Source organism: Stegodyphus dumicola, chromosome 5 (assembly GCF_044657685.1).
Source record: "Stegodyphus dumicola isolate Sdum_Otavi_A_Nest chromosome 5, ASM4465768v1".
Taxonomy (NCBI): Eukaryota; Metazoa; Arthropoda; class Arachnida; order Araneae; family Eresidae; genus Stegodyphus; species Stegodyphus dumicola.
In genome coordinates this window covers 457,004-477,566 of record NC_140772.1, presented here as the reverse complement: position 1 = coordinate 477,566, position 20,563 = coordinate 457,004, and the positions used below count along the sequence as shown (strand labels likewise).

The 20,563-nt window shown below is 32.5% G+C and overlaps 1 protein-coding gene across 1 annotated transcript in view; it reads right to left on the bottom strand.

Moving 5' to 3' along the window:
• Positions 1 to 14,915: 14,915 nt before the first annotated feature.
• Positions 14,916 to 20,563, bottom strand: part of LOC146996995 (cullin-5-like) — a 332,836-nt gene continuing 327,188 nt past the window's right edge. Inside the window, exon 11 of the transcript XR_015041052.1 lies at positions 14,916 to 19,618. The gene's annotated coding sequence lies outside the window, so the exon portion shown is untranslated. The remainder of the gene's footprint in view (positions 19,619 to 20,563) is intronic.

The window sequence follows — 20,563 nt, the reverse complement described above, 5'->3', positions numbered from 1 at the left end:
ATCTGTTGGTCTCCCTTTCCCAGGCAGATTTTACCGTCATTTAAAATTTTTGCTATATTTAATGAACCATATGGTTTGGCGTCAGTGATACCTGCAAATGGTTTTGCATCACCTATGTAAGGATCTTAAGTTTTACTAACGTTTATTTTATTTTAAATCTTTACTATCACTTCTTATTTTCTACTTCCGGCCAGAATTAAAAGCGTTAACTTATTTATGCAAAATTTGTCTGTCGAACGCCAAGTACTTAAGTTGTGGCTTTTTGCCAAGCGAGAGAGAGGATGGAGTTAGTCGAAGCAGGCCGCTTACCTTAGAAGTTTTACTCAGTTGCTGGTTGGCTTCCAGGCCAGAGGTTTAATCCTCGTGATAATTTTTAAACGTATTGTAGTGTTAACAGTTCTCTGTACTACATACGGCTTCCTGTTAATATAAGGCCAATTAAAATCCAAAGTTAAGTTAGAGTTTAGTTAAATATTTTTATATTCTTACGTTTAGACCACAAGTAGTGGGTCTTTGTATTCCGAAGTACGGAAATTATTGTAAAGAGAGAAAAACAAAGGGTTTTGTATACCCTTCTTGTGTATCCTGTGTACTTCCCACAGTTATTGAATATAGCTTTAGTAAGCTCTCTGTTCCGAGTCAGGTCCTTGCATGTTCCCGAAGAAAGTAAGACAGAACATTGAACCTGATACCGTCACCAATATAAGAAGTATATTTTACACCTCTTTTTTCCATGGAACATGAAAAATTGTTTATCTTTCCATTCATTTCCATTTTTCCTGAAGAACCAGCATGATTCTCCAAACAGGCCTTGTGTTCACTTACGCCATTTCCTAGAAATGACTCGCAACCTTTGTAATATAAAGACAGTATTTCTGTATCGATTACTGTGTTGCTTTCTGACCCTATTACGGAACAGACTCCAACCAAAGACGTATGTCCTCGAGTCTTCCATGTACCGTCTCCACTTATAGTCACATTTAACGACGAATTTGAAAGAACGATGTGCAATCACAGGAGGGAGATCCATAACGCAGCAGAATTTCTGCATAGCAGCTTTCCCTTGACCAAGAGTTCGCATTGCATACGTAAATCTTCTGTTTAGCTCTGATATATTTTTTCGGACACCCATCATATTAGAGTTTCTGAAAGTTCTTTTACATGAACACTTTGAGCATAGTAACTCAAATTTTGAGCTTAAACCATGATGAAATAGTTCACTTAAATGAACATTACAAATTTTACAACATAAATTATTTTCAATACGTTGAAATAGGATATCCAAATCAAATAGTCTATAACCACTAAAATTAGGCTCTAAAGTTATCTTTATCTCTTGGTGGCAAAACAGTGTCACTATTTAATTTTTTAAACGAAGAACTGACACCACACTTCTTATTCATTGTATCATTATGCTGATTTCCCTGGAACTTTCTTTTCTTTGGTCGATGAATATAAGATCTTTTATTTTTTACATCTTCCTCACAATTTCCCATAATTATCAGGTGATAAAAATACTAAACAAAAACTGCAATGTTATAATAAAAACACCTTCAAAAAAGTCAAAAGAAATTTAGAAATCGCAAAAGAGCTTGTAAACAATCACGTTTCACGCTAATCCAAAGCTGGAGTAAGATTTCAACACATGCCTATGTTAGATTCCTACGTTAGAATAGTGCTATGTATAAATCTAATATATTCCTAAGTCGCGCTTTCGAGACATGAAAAACGCAGTTTGAGTTTTGTCAATCGGCCCAGTAGAACGGGAGATATAGCACAGTCCTCCTTTTTTTTTTTTTTAGCTTGATAACACGTCAGCACTGTTTTTCCACCATCTCAAAATAAATTATGAAGATTTGTGCTTATGCAACTAGTTGAATTTCAACAGAAATACACGTTCATATGAAAACGTTGAAGCTCTTTTAAAGGGCCGGTTTTATACCTTTATGCAAATGTAATTCTACCGCATATAGCAGTACTTCCCTGTTCGCTGAATTACTTTCACACTGAGTCTTCCGATGAGAATTTTCCTAATTAAATACCAAAGGATGAATGATTATAAATTTCAAAGCACCTACTATCTTAACGATCGTTTCACTCAAAATCAAATATTCGAAAAGTGAGCAGAAAGGCAAAATAGACAATAGCTAAACATGCGAACATTGAATGTGAATAGCACTTTATTGTTGGTCTGCTGCCTTTTAATAGCTAAGATAGTACTTGCCAGAAACCGAAGATTATCCAACTGTGGGCATTGTGGTAAGAAGTCCTTTACTGAGTTCTCCAGCCGAGTAAACGTAAATGCGATTAACCTCTCGAAGCCGGCTGGTACAGCAGTTGTACAAGGAGAATGACTTTCTCAGACGACGGCATCGGTACAACTGTCGTACCATCCATGCCCTCCCCATTTTAGAGAATCGCCTATCTGTAGATCTTTGGGTGGTCCATTGTCGCTGCTCAGAGTAGCCGCTGGCTACGCATTATTTCCCTCTTCTTATCAGTTTAGCAACATTTTGGCAAAAACCGCAGGTTTCGTCTCGCGCCAATATACTTGAAAATTAAATAGAGGCCATCTCTTTCTCAATCTGTCTCATAATTTTAATGCTATTTTTTTTAGTACTGACTTTTGCTATGATTAAAACGTCAGCGATTTTGCACGCTCTTTAAGCTTACCATATTTAATGTTCTTTAATCATAACAAATAAGAATAGATTAATATTTTAGATTTAATGCCCTTCTAGAAAATAGGTAAAACCGTTTTTATCGTTTACTCGTTTACTTCCTTTTCATACTTATGAATAATAAGATTTTATTTTGACATTGTTTTGTGGAGTGCATAAAACCCTTAAGAACTGTCAACTCTTTCAAAGTGCTTCTATTATGCAGGCAATTTTGTCTGATTTATCAGGAGATAAATAAGAGACAATTGTATGCATAATAGTTTTTCTGATTTTCATTCATTCAGTGATTGCTTTCAATGATTTTCATTGATTGTAAATTAAATAAAATCAATTTATCTTTACACCCTCTTTTAGGATGAGATCTGCCAAAAAATATTTAAATATCAGTAAAGCTCACGTTACTTCTAAACTGAATCAAAACATCAGTTAAATGTTATAAAATTTTGGCCAGTTTTATTTGCTGAAATTCTTATACTCTTCAAAAGATAGAGAGAATTCAGACAAGTTGATAAAAAAATATCTTAAAAAAGTTGTTATTTTGTCTGTAATAAGGTGTATGTCAACTCACTACTAAATGTATGAAAATTAGGATTGGATTACGGAAAAGCACGCGAACGCTATCTGCTTAAGGGAATGGATGCTTTCGTGTAAACCTTTTTAAGAGAAAATTGCTCGCATTTACATTCCTGGTGGAAAACTCCACATGTAATCAACCCGTTCTTCGGTATTGATTGGATTAATTTGTTCGCTTACTGAATTACATCAAAGCACCCAACGATTACCTGTATAAGGGGAGTTATGTCTTCGCGGAGGACTTTCTAAGAGAAGCTGGCTTGCATTTACGTTACACAAAAACCATGACTCCAACTATTTATCCGGGATTCAAATCCAAGCGAGCTATAAGTGTTCAGCCACCTTTACCGCTTTACTGAAGAGCAGGTAAAAATATTGATAAAGGAAAAGTATTGAATTAACCGGTTTAATTTACTAACCTATATTTCTCAATCGACAGTACATAAATTACGCATATGAGGGGGATTATTTGTGAATAAATAAACTGTATTGCACTTTTATCCACTATGTCATATTACAATGGAATTATTGCATTTCAAAGTTATTTCTCATGAATTAATTTTGCTCTTCATGATTTTTGATATTTTCAAAGAGAAAATTCCACACTTTAAATAAAAATATACACGAGAAGATACTTTATGCACAATTTGGCGTAAACGGTTTTCTTAATTTTGCTTTGAAAATATTGCAGGGTAATCGTTTTCATTACTGGAAGAAATATAAAAAACAAATTTACTACACGGTATCAACACCCAATATTTCCTTATTCTTTTGAAAACGTGAAAGATTACTCTTTCTAAAATAAATTGGAAAATATATTATGTGCAAATAGAATATTCGTTGAAAATGAAATAGACTTCAACTTTTGGATATAACGATAGTTTTAGACGAAATTTCTACCTATGGAAAGAAATTGACGTATAATTAATTCTTCATGAACATTTAAAACTGTTCTCAAAATTCTTTTGATGATTGCATGTATAAGTCACGAATTTTTTTCTCGGCTAACATAAACAAAAGCCAATTTTACAAAGAAAAATTCTCGTTAAAGATATACCTTCTTTGCCTGATAGTCCAATGTAATATTTGTTAAAATTAATTATTAAACGCAACCAATGTATCTCGGATTTTGATTTTTATATTATAATAACAAATTTATCGAAAAAAGCAGATTTAAATCTCTGTTATTGTTATGTAAAGCTTTATTATTGCTGTAAGTTCATCTCAAAATCTATTTGTATTGAATCTCATTCTAATCATCTAATGGTAATAAATATTATTATTATTATTTCATTAAATTAGTCATTACCATTATTTTATTAATGAAAATATGTTATTAAAAATCGCATTCCGGCCTGCAGACTTACAGATCTAGTCTGTATTTACTATATTTTGTTAAATTTTGTTCTCGCTTGCTAATTTCTAATACGAAAATACGCGAATATAAATGAAGAGTGAAAACAAAGTTAAAAAATTCACAAATTATTTACGAGATTGATTAGAAATAGTGAATGAAATATAAACATTGCATACATTTTGTTCTAAATAAAGTGTGCACTGGATATGCATCCAGTACTGCACATTTATTTATGCACTATTTATTTAGAATTTTGCTTTCACTTAAATAAGAAAGCAAAATAATCATCGAAAAAATTGCAAATCTAGCAACTCCTCTACTATGGGACGTAGGCGTCCGACAAACATGTAAATTTTACTTCATCCATGGAGGGGAACTGACGACTTTTCTCATTAGGAAAATGTCAAAGAGGGGGCAAAACTGTTTCGGATTGCGCTGGTCTGAAAGCTATAATATGAGAATTTCGGCCCGGTTTTAGAAGGTTAAGAGGGTAATGCTTGAGAACCTATTGTAATAATTTTGTGGAAACATTTATTTGGAAGAACGTTTATAAAAGTATAAAGAAACATTACAATGAGAGAGAAAATATAAATTATTATCAGGTTTTAGTCAAATTATCTGTATATGAAACGTCGAAATGGTAATATGAGGAGTATTTTATTCATTTGTGTAAGCATTTTATTTACTTGCATACCAACGAGTTCTGACGAAAAGTCTGCATAGATTTATTACCTAATTATTGGCACTTTTTGCAGACGCAAATGAGATCTAATCAGAAAATAATCAAGAATCTGAATCAGTCAATCATCAACACGCACATTCTAAATCAGATTTCTGAATTACTTTCTTGAAGCGTTTACGGTCCAAATAAAACTGAAGAAACATTTTAAACACAAAACAAAGCAGCAGAAGTGTGATAAGTATATATTACTATAAAGCCAACACTCTGTCAGTTAAAGACAAAGTAGTTTGATTAAATAAACAAGGTGAACAGAGACACAGTTGTAGCCGTTTGTAATTTTAAAGTACATAAAGCGCAGGAGTATATGAGAAAACTAGTGAGTAGCACATTGGTTACAATTTTTATTATAAACATGCTGAAACTGTGAATATAATTTCAAGCATCGGTGGCATCATCGAATGGAGACATGCTTCAGTGTCAGATGTATTTCATTAAAAGATATGAAATATTTTTAAACGTTTAAGAACACAGTTTCTGAAGTACTTGACAGCTCACCCTGTATAAGCTTCATTCCTTTGTTTAAAAGTCGGTAAAGCGTTATCACAGATTTTCTTAAAAATTATCGGTGATCAATACTGGTATTGATCAATCATAACGACAATAACATACATTGTTATGGAAAGAGAGAAAGTACTTGTGAGGCTTTCTGAAAGACCGAGTCTCAGTTTTAATATTTGAATATTAATCTCTACAAGTCTGAATTAACTGACACTACTGAAATAGTTACGAAAAATTGATTCCCACTGTTAAAAAATTGATCTGCATTTTTTTTTCGTAAATTTTATTTTTTTAAACAACATGTCTGTAATCAATGTGCGCAACCGCTCTGATGCTGGAAAAACACTAAAATTTGAATCATCGTTGTACAAGCTAAAAAAAAAAAAAAAAAAAAAAAAACAATATTTAATTGTGAGAATAAAATATTCTAACGACTATAATGATAAATCATGAATAAAATCAAATCTGTAGCTGCAAGCCTTTTTTTAGCGTTATGGTGGTTAGGGAAACCTGAGTGCGATACCGTAGGGTTCAGGTTCGAATCCCGGAGAAGGCATGGATGTAAAATTGTCTGTCCCTTCATAGGAGGCAATGATGTCCCGCCTACTAGGCGCCTCCATGATAAAGAGACTACCGATCTGGCCTTAGGGCAGGACGATGCCGACATAGGCAAGTGCCAACCATAAGAAAAAAAAAATTGATTGTAATCTTATTCAAAAATTCCTAAGTATAAGACGCAAATTTTTAGACACCTTTCTCATGTTCGTTTTTAATGGTAATCAAACTAATATGAAAGTGGACTGAAAAGTCATTTTTAAATGAACCCCATGATCTTATACGTCTCTGTACATTTGCATTAATCCATAATGGGCCAGGTATTATTTTGTCGAAGGACAAGAGTCTAAATGGAACGATTATTTCGCTTGCTTGCGAGTGAATTCTAGGAGGTCCGACGAAGACATCGCGGACGAAAACGTAGCGGAGAAAACAACGTAAGAGGGAAACTTCGTTGTAGAAAACATGTGGGAGAAAAGAAGGCAGGAAAACATATCGTAAGTCTAAAACATCATCGAAGAAAACAATCGTGGTACAAAACATCGACGAAGAACAGAAAGCGGTTCCAAAACTTCGCAGTTTAAAAATATCGTCGTGGAAAATATATTCCTATAAAAGAGAGTAAATAAAATAATCGCATGACGATTATTCTGCAGATATATCTTTTCTACATTTAAAAGGTGCTGGTGCGTATTCGAGTAATGAATTATAGGTGCGAGTAAGAATGAGGAATATTTTTACCTCTATATTTCATATATTTCCTTTCATTAATAATTTTTTGCTAAAAATCCAAGAAGGAACTCTTGCATTGAAAAGTTGAAAGGAAGTAGAAAATTAATGATACGTATGGGAGTACTACGCAGTATTTAATTTTTATTTTAAGAGAATTTTAAATTTATTTACTTAACTATTAAACGTTATTATTTAATTAAGTCATTTCATAAAGTTGTATTGGCAGTTCTTCATGAACAATATATTTTTAAAAAATTAAAAAAGGGAAAAGGAGCATTTATTTTAGATTAAATGTATTTAAAAGTTTTATGCATGTCTGAAATTTCTAATATTATGTTCTTTGAATAAAATTAAGACTTCTTTTGTTCTTTTTCCTTCAGCTTCTTCAAAGTAATCCTTTTATATAAGTATCCTTTGCATGTTGCGATTCGTTAGTTGTGATGACACAAGTCAGGATGAACTACGTAATATTTCAGTACCGTATTTATATTTATTGGATTATTGGAAGAGCACGTTAGGGCTCTTTTCCTAAGGGGAAGGAAGCGTTTGGGGAGGACTTTCTCAGGAAAAGTTTCGTACGCACATTACACATTAGAAAAACCACAAAATTCTCAAGCAGCGTGTTTTTGTGCTGGGTCTAGCTACCAGCGTTCAACGACTTTACCTCTGGACCCCTAAAGCCAGATAGAGTTATTAACGGAATAGATTATTAACGGAAATGCATTCATTTTCACACTATTTTTTTGAGAAAGATCAAATTTAAATTTAGATCTAGAAAATGTAAACGCAGAATTTTACAAAAAGAAAATATAGGTACAATAAATCCTCTTGTCGATTACCATCCTAAGATGACCGATGTTTCTGAGAAAATAAGTAAATATAGGTTTTTCACAATGTCTCTCTAAGATGACCGCATCAACGGAAGACTAAAGAGATATGGAATCGTCAACGATCGCTTTGAAACGAATATTTTATATTTAACTTTACATTTATATATTTTTATAAATGATTCTAAAATATGGTTAAGCTTCTGTGTCTCAGTGTGCCACTACATGGAACACCCAAATTGAATCGCTTCGAAAGCCTCTAAATTCAACCGTAAATAGATAAAAATGCTTTTATAATATACTTTGAACTTTTCTTTTTAAACCGTAGATAGCAGCATATAACAAGGAGACACATAACGTTAATTTATTATGTGTTATTAAAATCCATTTTTTCAAGTAATTTTCTCTATTTTTTTAATGATATAAAAATTTTATTTGGAGAAAAATAGGCATAATTTTGCTGGCTGTACTCCAAATTATTTTTTTAATCTTTCATACAAAAATCATACGCAGAATCATTGAATAAAACCAGGTGTTCCATTAGCGGGAACACTGCGCCTTTAGCAATCTCATGCTGTTACTAATCAGAACATGTGTGCTCTTAGGAGAGAACATCCGTTGTTTTCGTTTTCTGTTTCTGTTGATTTTTTTGGGGGAGGGAATGAATTCAAACAAAGCAGCATTGAGGGGCGAGGTGGTTTTTGTGTTATGAAAGCATTAATATTGGCATCTCGAAATTTTTGGGGGTAGTTTTTAGGCGGGAATTTCATTAGTAGCTTGACTCATCTTTACTTAGACCTACGCGAAATTTTTGCTGCCTTTTTAGTCTCATTCCCGTTTATTTTCAATAATTGTGTAGATATTTTTCGTGTATCTATATATTATAAGCTTATTTTTCTTTTTTGTTAATATTAATCGTAGTTAATTATTTTAATCTTAGTTGGTTTGTGCTTCCATCAAAAAGGTGTGACTTGCTTTGAACAATTTCACGAAGATAAGAAATAGGAAAATTTATAAACATTTTTGTATATAGGACTTGTGTATGTAGATATGTATCTCATTTATCCGTATATATTCAAGAATATTGTGTATATCCAGGAAACCATGTATACAGCCATAATACAGAGTTTTTTCATTCTTATGCAAACGCTTCTACTCATTTTCGTGCTTCACTGCAATGCTCGCTTAGTCGCACTTTTCAAAGCTCTGGCGGCGCAGTGTTCCACCTCATGGAACACCCACAGAATTAAAACGGTAAGTGCAATTTTTACAAAATTTTACCTGTATACTTATTTAGGACTAAATAGACTGAATACAACGTTTCTTGCTGAAATTCCGACTTTAACGTACAGTGCGCCGCAAAGGATTAAATATTTTAGTTCTATGTTACGCAAATTGTATTTCTCTCTTTGTACCGGGGAGAGGCGCAGACACAAATTTGTTAGGATCGTAAAGCTCGGGTTTAGAGCTTTTAATTTGCTGTGAGTTTCAACTAAGCAGAGGTTCTCCCGAGTTTACTTGGTGAGCCGCTACTGAAGTCAGAGGTGTCAAAGTGTTCTTCGCCGTTCCTCAGCCAACTTAATGTTTGAAAGCCAATAAAGTAGTTTCGGTCAACATTATGACTCTGAGGTTTCTTGGGTTCTAAACTGAGGGAACATCAAGTGAATTTACAGTCCACTACTTTTGAACGACGGGACATACAGTTTTCACACACAATTTATTCGAAAATGTTTTAGTTATTGCTTGAACTTTTAGAACGAAGTTCTCAGCGAACCACTTTTTTTTACGACCACTTCTTAAAAGTATAGCTGTGGAATTCTGGTACTAATTCTCATCTATTTAAGATTTCCCATTTAGGTAATATTTTATTACTGCATTTTACAATATAAAGGAAGTATTATAATTACGAAAATTTTCAAGTATCACATTTCAGTGGAAATATCCATTTTGTCCATATCTGAATCCATTTGGATGATTTTTGTGCGACATCTCATACGGACAGAATAAAGACTTCTTCCTTTTCATAGTATATTTTATAATGCATTTAAAAGGGATTTTTTCGTGTTCTCTGTATGTATGTAGATATAATATATGTGTGTATGTATCTCGCATAACTCAAAAACGATTAGCCGAAGAATATTGAAATTTTCTAAAGAGTAGGCTTGCTTCTCTCTTTATATTGCAGGTTAGCTGTACCAACCGTATATGTATATGCTCACGTATATGTACACCAACATCCTTTATCCGGCTTAAAAGTCCCTACACGACCTTTATTTTTGCGATCGTTGCTTGTAGTAATATACTTCCAGTTATGGAAATGTTTTTAAATCACGAAAATATTCATGTTTTGGCGATGTCAAATTTTTAAAAAAATTCTTTTTTGACAAATAAGTAAATCCAAATTTTAATACAGTCTCGCGGTTCGTATACTTACATTTGGGAAAGTTTCATACTTGTTATCTATATAGTATATAAAGAAGAAAGTTTGTGTGTTTGTCCTCTCATAACTCGGTCACTACTATAGCTATCACCACCAAACATTCTACAATTAGGTCGACGTCACGTTTCTCAAAAAAAAAAAAAAAAAAAAAAAAAAAAAAGTAGCTAAAATCAGAGCTATAAATAAAAACTCGGAAAAACGATAATTTTCTTTCTCATTTTTCGAGTGGCAACAGTCTCGCAAGCTGGAGACGAAAATCTGCTTTATTTCGAAAGTTGTTACCATTGCTCTCTTTCAAATCCTAGAGTTTGTTAAAATACGAAAATAGATAAAAGATGAAATAAAAATTGCTTTCCCAAACATTAAATACGTTATTCCCGATTCCGAAAATTCGAGGGAAGCCATTTCGACTATTCTCATCTTAACCACTTTCATGAGCGAAAATACTAATTAAAAATTCTGAAAGTTCTAATTTTCGCACTCATTTTTCCTAGTGGTAACAGTCTCGGGCGTTGAAGATAGAATTGTTTTATTTCGAAAAGTGTTGCTACTGCTCGCTTGCAAATCTTACATTTTGTTAATAAAAAAAATTGTCAATTTTACATAACCTATATATATAAAGAAGAATGTCTGTTTGTGTGTTTGTTTGTTTGTTTGCGTTATTGATTTCTCATCAATTATGATAAATATTTTGCGACATTGAATCGACTAAAGTTGAATATAGGTGAAATATTGGATGGAACTTGAGCTGTTATGGCCATTTGATTAGAAAGACGAAAATCACTAAAAGCTGAGTGACATTGCTTCTGATACAATGAGAGAGAATTATATTTTTCTATCGAAATTTTTTATGTGGGGTTGCATATCGCACCAGACTGAAAAATGTATAACTATGAATCGTATTTTTTACATCGTTAGAGAAGGATTACAACGGTATCGTTCTCTCTGTTGTTAGATACATTGCTTTCAATCTAACTTAATTGACATCGGGTACTTCCGCTAATAAAGAAATAAAATTAGAAAAAATTCATAAACGCACGACCAAAATTAAGCAGTATACATTATTTCAAAATCAGCAACTTTCTTTTAGGAATCGGGTATTCAAGTTTGAAAGAGCAATTCGAAGAAATAAATTTAAATGATCAGCAGCAAAAAGTGTGTATAATTTAATAGGCCTTATAAGGAAATTCACATAACTTATAAGGAACAATACATAAGGCCTTACAAGGCCTTATTTGTTGTTCGCCTGAGATTTTTGATTTTAGTAAGCACATAATTTTTCGATTTTTTTCATTTGAAAAAATATGCGTCTGTTTCTCGTACTTTTCTAATATACAGTGAATTATTTCATAAGAGCATTACGCGGAAGTTTCTAATTATTCGTTTATATATAGTATATAGACATTGTCAAAAATTCGTTTCCTCCAGATGTAAACCACCTGTTTCTCGACCTGGCCCAAACAGCTTTTTACATATTGTTAACTGCAAACAATCATTCGATTTACTGCATAGTTAAATGGAATGTACTCTGAGAGCTGAAAAATGTCAACTAAGCAATTTGCAATTTGATTCATTACTAGTAAATCTAAAATCAGTTTCGTTATTTTAACAAGAAAGGGCATTTTTATGCATAGTGCTGGAAATAGATTAAAGATTTAATAAAAATTAAATTTTAGGTTCGAGTTCCATTTGACGAATATCAAAATGTTTACCTTGAAATATTAATAAAAGTATTTTGAAAATAGGAATGTAATTTTTAATTAATTTAAATCTATTTACTCTAAAGCAAAATGCCGTTACATTAAATATCAGAGGCACAAGTAGAAGATATAGAACTGGATATAGATGGCTAGAAGTAAGAAACAAACAGAAAAGAAAGAGAGAGATCAGAGTAAAATTATTCATGTTAAATTCAAATGGAAAGAATTTGAAAATGCTATATTTCAATAGCTAAGATTTAGTTAACTCTAACAGGGAGAAGTACCTCATATGGGCATAGTCTACATCATAAGTGAAGTGGTGAAAGCATACGGTATCGTGTTTTTACTATTTGAACACTTTCGAAGATCTGAATGATGAGTTTATATATGTCAAATACTCTATTAATTACTTATCTCTATCTATCTGTAATTATACACGTACTGTCCAGCAATGAATGCTCGATGTATAGGTCACAGCCACTATCCCACCAAAAGAGAAAACTTTCATTTATGAAACTTCCTAGTACGTCTGCCACGGAAACGAAAACAGGCTTTACATCTAACATTATCCTGCACATTTTTATGAAACATTAACATTTTGATTCGACCCTTTTGTTTTATTTTGTTTTGAGTTTAAGCAAACGTTTCGAAAATCATTCCTACTTGTAAATACCTGTTTGTTTCTTGTATGTTTGGGGCACCATTGGTCATGTGGTTAGGATTGCAGAATACTGAGAGTTTTATGGAACTGATCATCCCAATTGTAATTTCCATTATTTATATACAAAAACAATATAGGAGCATGAAAAACACCAATATGGATAGTTTAATAAGACGAAACTTCAGCTCGTAAGTGCTGATAAAAAACAATGTACAATAACTAAATGTTACTGTAGGATGTTTATTATAGCTTAAATAAACAATATTCTGTTTTTGCTCAAACACAGCGTTAAAAATACCAAGTGGTTGACACGAAGCCACATAAATTTCATTTGACTAATTATTAATATATTATTATATCATAATATTAGTTAGCAGTGGTAAATCTAGGTATTAAAAAACCGTAAACACGAATTTTTGAAAATTTTAATATTTCTCTTTTCGCCACGTTTGAATTATCCATTTGAAATTAGTCATCAAGAAGGTGGCAAGGGGCCTTCATTTTCAAGGAATGATTTCTACCGGCCGTAATTTTACAATAATATTATAAGATTAGACATAATAAATCTGACAGCATGAATGCATTATATGAAAAAAGCACGGAATTTGCAATGTTTTGCTGTAGAATGTTATACTAATTCTCGATTATCCGTGTGTGGAATACCCATCTTGCAATTTGGAACTAGGTACCGTTGAAGCAATTTTAAGCGACCAGCGAATATATATTTCATTTAGTCAATTTGTCGAAATTTTAATCTTTTTAATTGCAGTTTTACATTATTTTGATTACCTTTAAAAACGAACGTGAGTAACTCATCTGAAAATGTATAAGCTGTGAGAGAAATCATATTGAATGATCTGAGCATACAGAGGAGACTAGTTATATGCCTTTGGCTTTACAATCCTTGTTAGAATATTTCATTTTCAGAGTTGTGTTTTTGTGTTTATTGCAGCTTGTAGGATGATGAGTGAAACTGCTTGGAACTCCGTGCATTAAATAAGTGCAAACATTGGTTACAGACCTTGTTAATTAAAAAAAATTAAACTTTACAAAAAATAATGTTACAGAATACATATATTTCTTTTACATTCCGAATCAATTTTTCGTACCTAGTTGAGTCACATAAATTATGACAAACTTTGAGAAATTAATTTAAAAGAATTAAATATGAAAAAAAAGAAATAACAAAACAATTATAATTTGGCTGTGCGAGAAATCTCACAAATACTACGTTTATGTTTCTGAACAAATGCATAATATTCCCTCCATTTCTATCTATCAATTTTATCAATTATCTCTCACACCCTTTTTTATGAAAATCTGTGATAACACTTTACAAACATTTAAACAAATAAATGAAACTTATACAGATTGGACTGTCAAATACCTCGAAAAATTAGTTGTTAAATTTCAAAAAATATCAGATTTCATTACGAGATATATCTGACATCGAAACAGGTCTCAATTCGATAATGTCATGGATTTTTAGAATTATGATTACAGTTTGAAATTATCCTTATTATATGAAAAATATTAAATAAATTTGTTATATATCAGTTTCCTTGCACACTCTTGTGCTATATGTACTTTAACGTACAAAGAACGTTATAGAATAATACGTTATAGAAAGAACGTTATAGAAAGAACGTTATAGAATAGTGTTATCAATGGTTATTTAAACCAAACTGCTGTGCGTTTTTAAGGCCGAGCGGTAGCTTTCTAATTAACACGCTGAGTTCGGCGCCGAATTTGCTGTCCTTTCCGTTCAGCCGGCAGCGAGCTAAGCCTTAAAGCTAAGCCGTGTTTTTGTTTAGAATGTTTCAATACATTTCATTAATGCTAAATTTGATCACATTTCATTGAGACTATATTTATTTTTTAACTTATACTGTCGGTTCCGTGGAACGACGCCAGGCAAACGAAAATTCCAGTGCCGGTTCCCAGGGACCGACGCCGGCCACACGGAAAGTTCACTGTCAATCCCCAGAGACCGGCGCCGCGCTCAACGTGTTAAGAAAGTTTCGGGCCGGTAAGTAAATATGTATTTAATTCAAATATATGAATTGATATGTAATCTATATATATGATTGATTGTATTTGAGTTCTATTTCGAATACTCAAAACTTAAACACAAAGAACTAGAGGCAGCAGATACATAAATCAGTTTATTGAACGCAATTTAACAGAATCGTTACAGGTGATGAGATGTGGGTAGCTCACTTCACCACAGAAAACAGCAACTCACAATTGATTGGCGTCACAGGGATCCACGCGCCGGACGATCCTCAGTCTATGCACGGAAATTGAAGTCCACGGTATTCTGGGATAGTAAAGGCATTCTGCTCATTGACGTATTAACGAGTGGTGCTCCGGTGAAAGCTGATCTTTATTGCGCTTTACTAGAGAACATCTTAAGAGCCATTCAGAACAAATGGTTTGGGATGCTCAGTGCTGGTGTTGTGGTGTCCTACGACAACATCGGACGCATACGGGGAATTCCACAAAATATATGTTGCAGACGTTTCGCTGGGAGATGTCTGACCATCCATTCTATGGCTTCGATCTTGCTGTTAAGTACTTCCACGTGTTATTGCACCTGAAGACGTTCTTGTCTGGGCACACTTTCCTACAGGTGAAATGTTGCAGACAAATGTGACGAGCTGCCTTTCTTCCCAGGCGACAGACTTCTATGACACTCTAATGGAAATAGGTAACCGACGCTATGACAATTGGTATAGTTCCGATGTTTCTTATGCTGAGAAGTAGCAGAAATATAGCTGTATCTTTTGCAATAGGTTTTTCCAGGTAATAAGACTTTGTTTTTTATGGTTTACGGCAAAGTAATTTTTCGGACGACCCTCTTATTGTTTAAATAATCATTATCAAATGAATATACCTTCATCTAAATCAATATCTAACTCATTGAAATCATCATATATATAAATTTCCTTCTAAATCCAATCAACTTCATCTGCTAATCTAAGACATCTAACTAAGCATAACTACCCAAAACACATCTTCATGTTAAACCATCATATATATATATATTATCATCATCATCGTCATTGAAAATATCGCCAAATTAAGATAAATCATTATAGCTCAAATCAACTAAATAAAAAGCAGTATCATCTAAATCACCACCATCAACAATATGATTCTCATTTGATCATCGTCTTTATCACCTCAAACTTCTAAATCACCATCAAAATTGTTATCTGAATAACCAAGAAAGAAATTATAAAATTATCACCAGATAATTCAAAACCATCATTTAAATAATCATCATCATCGAAATCATACCTTCAGTTTAAACCGTCGTATATGTCATCATCACCATTATCATCGTCGAGATAGATAAATCATAATCTTCCAGATCATCTAAATAGAAAGCAATATCAACCAAATCATCATCTTCTTCATCCTCATTTAATCATCGTCTTTATTGTCTAACTCCTCTAAAGTATTATATAAATCACTCTCACATCATGTATAAAATCGTCATCAGTCAAAACTATGTCACCATCAAATTCATCTAAATATTTATTATCACTTAATACACATCGTCATTTTAACCATCATGTATATCGCGTCACCATGATCATCGTCAGAATAAGATAAACCATCATCACCCAAATCACAGCAGTCATTCTAAACCATCCTATGTATCATCTTCATCATCATCATTGAAGTCGTCGTCAGAATAAAAAAACTTCACCTAGATACAAAGCCCGATCACCTAAAGTTTTATTATCATCCTACTCAATTATTCATACTCTTCATCACTAAACCATATACTCACGACCACCTAAATAAAAAATCAGCAGCAGTTAATCTAAATTGTCGTCCTCAAAATTCCAGTTAAATTATTCAAATCATCGTCGTTTAAATCATGACTTTTTAGTGTTTTGCTAGTGTGCCGTCAAATAGAGCCAGTTTCATTCAGGTACAGACAGAAGGATATCACCGGAAGTTCACTATCGTTGGTTCAGGTGTAGTAACCAACCGCCCTCAGGAGATGCCAGAGGCTTGGGTACGTAGCCGAAACCTATGCCATCTTAGATAACGTGACACTCGGAAGTGACGTAAGAGTTTGAATAACGTAATGTTTCAAAAAGTTTGGTTTTTGTGACAACGAAAATATTTTTTAAAGTTTCATTTCTTCCGGAAACGACGAATTGTTTTCTTTTTTTTTTAGGCAACGGCCTCTTGAACCCCTTGAAATCTTGTTTGTAATGACATTAAAAATTTCCCTTTTATCATTAAATCTGTATTTGTTTTTAATTGAGCATCTCATTATTTACTGTTTGTTCATTTTGCATAATTTTAATATAATAATAATAAGCCAAATGCAAAATGTTAATCGTTAAAGAGAAATGCGACCAGAGATATAAAATTAAAAATTAAAAGACAAAGAATTAAATTTATATATCAAGTTTTACCAGAATAGAAAAAAAAGAGAAAGGACTTTAAAGAATAGAATAGTTGAAGGGGTGATGAAAGCCAAAACATTTCATAAAATGAGGATTTCTGATATTTGCATTTTCAAATTCTCTACAATTTTAGCTTTCTTAAAACACCGTTCTTTAATCTCTATGAAAATTAGGACTGTACAAAATCTAGCTTTAATTTGTCATTGAATACTTTGATAATTGAGAATTTTTACATAAAATCGCGTTTTCCCCCGAACGTGATTTTTTATACTCGATGTAGTACCTGTTCTCAAGAACTACTGCTCACAGGTATCTGAAATTTTTATACCTTATTTACTACGCTTCCAAATATTTGCCGAAAAGAGCTTTTGATTATAATCAGTGCTAAATTTTACTATGCGTAACAAAATATACTGTAAAATACTCTAAAATTTAAAATGATAAAAAAGCTCTTTTCAGTATATTCAGCTAGGTATTGTGATGTTACTTCCCTTAGCGAAAGACGTTTCCAGAACATTTTATCCGCGAGGGGCGAAAGACGGTTAAAGGAAGGGACGTAGTTACGCCGGAAAACAGAGTGGAGGCAAGCTGGTGGGAAGAATACGAGACTTGTGACTTTTGCGGTTGGACCGGCAGTCATGCCGTGTGCAAAGAGATAACTTAAGCTAAATGTATAGTAGTGGTATTTGTTTTATTGTGTATTGTTTAATAAATTAGTGGATAAAATTTCAAAGCTGATGGAGATTATTTTCCTATTATGGCGAGTGCATGAGAAATGACCGAACCCGCCTCGGACTTGAAACGGCGCGAGGTGCAAATCGGCGCAGTCGATAGGATAAGATTGTGAAAAAGGAAATCACTAAATAGTGAAAATAATAAATAAATATGGTTGTAAAAAGTTACTGAAAGTTATAAAATGAAATTCGGTGATAGTTCACGAATGGATCTACGATGAGAGAAGATTTTTATGACGAAAGAAAATGGCGCGTTTAGGGCCATGTGTGCGAATAAATTCATCCGATTTGTGAAAGCGTGATGTGCTAAAAAGTTAACAGCCAGTGAGTGGTAAAATGGGATCATCAGTGTTCATCATCCTAGTGAAATCATGAAAAGTTAAATCAGGGATAATGTGAATTACCGTGTTGTAATCATGTCAAGTTACGTGGCACTGCAGTGTGCTCATGATTAAAGTTAACAGCGTCAAGTTGTGCTCTTCGTTCGATATTTTCACTATCGGGATCAAAGGTAAGTCCTTCTTAATTTATATATTAACCATATTAACTTAGAAAATTATAATTGTTTTTATGTCTGTTAATAACATGATTCGAATGTCAGGCGTTAAAGCCAGTAGACACCGAGAAAGTATATTTTATATGGAAATGAGAAATTAAGGTTCTTATTTTTATCAAGATATAGGAGATTCTTAGAGCAAGGGAAACGATTATTGAAACATTTGAAAATAATGAAAGGAGTTATGTTTGACCCACCATCGAAAGCTGAGAAATGGCTGTTCTTTTTACATCATGATGAAGTGATTCTTAATCTCTATAAAATATCTGAAGAAGGGAAAATTATTTTGCAGAGTTTAAAAACAAAAGTTAAAAGTTTGATCGCGACTCTCAATGAAATGGATTGAAATAACAATATTATATTATGTATATAATTAAATGTATACTATACTAGTGATATTTGTTTTATTGTATATTGTGTACCGTTATGTGTAATAAATTAGAGGATAAAATTTCAAAGATAGAGATTATTTTCCTACTATGGCGAGTGCATAGACGAAGCTGCCTCGTGCTTGAAAGAGCGCGAGGTGATAGATGTACTTTAATTACGTAAAAACCTTCAAACCTGTAAGAACAGCAGATTTTCAGAAAAGGTAATCCAAAAATGGCCAATTCAACATTGTTGCTATAGGGTTTCCAACACCCCTTAATAAAAAGGAGTAAAATATTTTTAAAAAATGGCATTTATGGAAATACGAAATAGAAATATGTTTAGCTTTAAGAGTATATAATATTTCTGTAAAATAAATAATGTGAGCATTTAAAAGCAATTTTTTAAAATAAAAAACCAAAAGGAAATATTTATAGTTTTTAAAATCAGCATTACTTTTGTAAAATGAAAGAACTTAAAATCTTTTTAAAGTAAAAATTGCGAAAAGAAAAATTTAAATTAAAGTTTCACGTTATTAAACTAAATATTGAAGAGAAAAACATTTTTGACACGAGAAAGGGAAAATAAAAGAATTTAAAAGTCAAAATTGCATTTACACAAGTTGCAACTTTGATAGAGATTCGCGTTCCTTTAAGCCTCGGGCGTCTTTCTTTGACGGTCGGTTACTATTAAGTTTGTTATTGTAAACTGGCTATTCAAATTACAGTCGGTATGCGCAAAGGGGGCCTGAATCTTCATCCTGAAAAATAAACAAAATTATTGTTACACGTCACATAAAAATATCAGTTAAAATGATAATTCAATTCTTAGTCACAAGCATGAGAATATTTGAGAAGGTTATATGGCATACGCAAATAACCAAAATGAAAGGTACTCGAAACGCATGTCTGTGCACTGTCTGCAAAAGTTCAGACCGGATCTTGGTCGTTTGTGGTAGGCATTGACTTGCAAGTACAAATGTGTTTTGAAAAACGTAAATGTTTGCGGTTTGGTACTTTTAAATTTAAAGTCATTTGTTTTGTAAAAATTACGAAGCCTAGCTCTTCATATGTTTCTCCGACACTCATAATTTTATGAGGAAACAGTTTGCACTCGTTATGAAATAATTTTGAACATAAGTATCTCCGTCTGATTTCGATTGACATCAGTCAATTGTTTTGTGATTTATTTCTTATAACCAAAAGGAAAGTTTCCGAAATGAAGTCTAGGTATTGGAGGAAAGAATAATTAGTAAAATGTAGAAAACTGATACTTTTATTTTCAGCTTTTTTGAAATGAACTCATTATGCAGCGTGCCAAAAAAAATTAAAAAGACTTCTCTCGAAATTTAATTTTCAACGTTCTGTTTTGGAAATGAAAATACCAATTAACAATAGACAGAACTCGTCCTTGACTTTCTAAATTATTCTAGAAATCCTTGACTTCCTATAGCTGGTAAAAACCTGAAATCTCTTACTAAATTTGTCATGGAATATGCCAGTAAATTTCAAACGTAAAAATGTGCGCCATTTGTTTTTACATAAAATTTCTCATATAAATAATTCTTGGTTTAGACTTTTTTTGAAAAGTATCTTGACCCAAAACGTTTAAACTGTTTTCTTAAAACATTCGTTTGCTATTGAAAATTTTATAAATATAACTAGACTGAGTTTTGAATAAATGAAATTACAACGCATAAGCACAT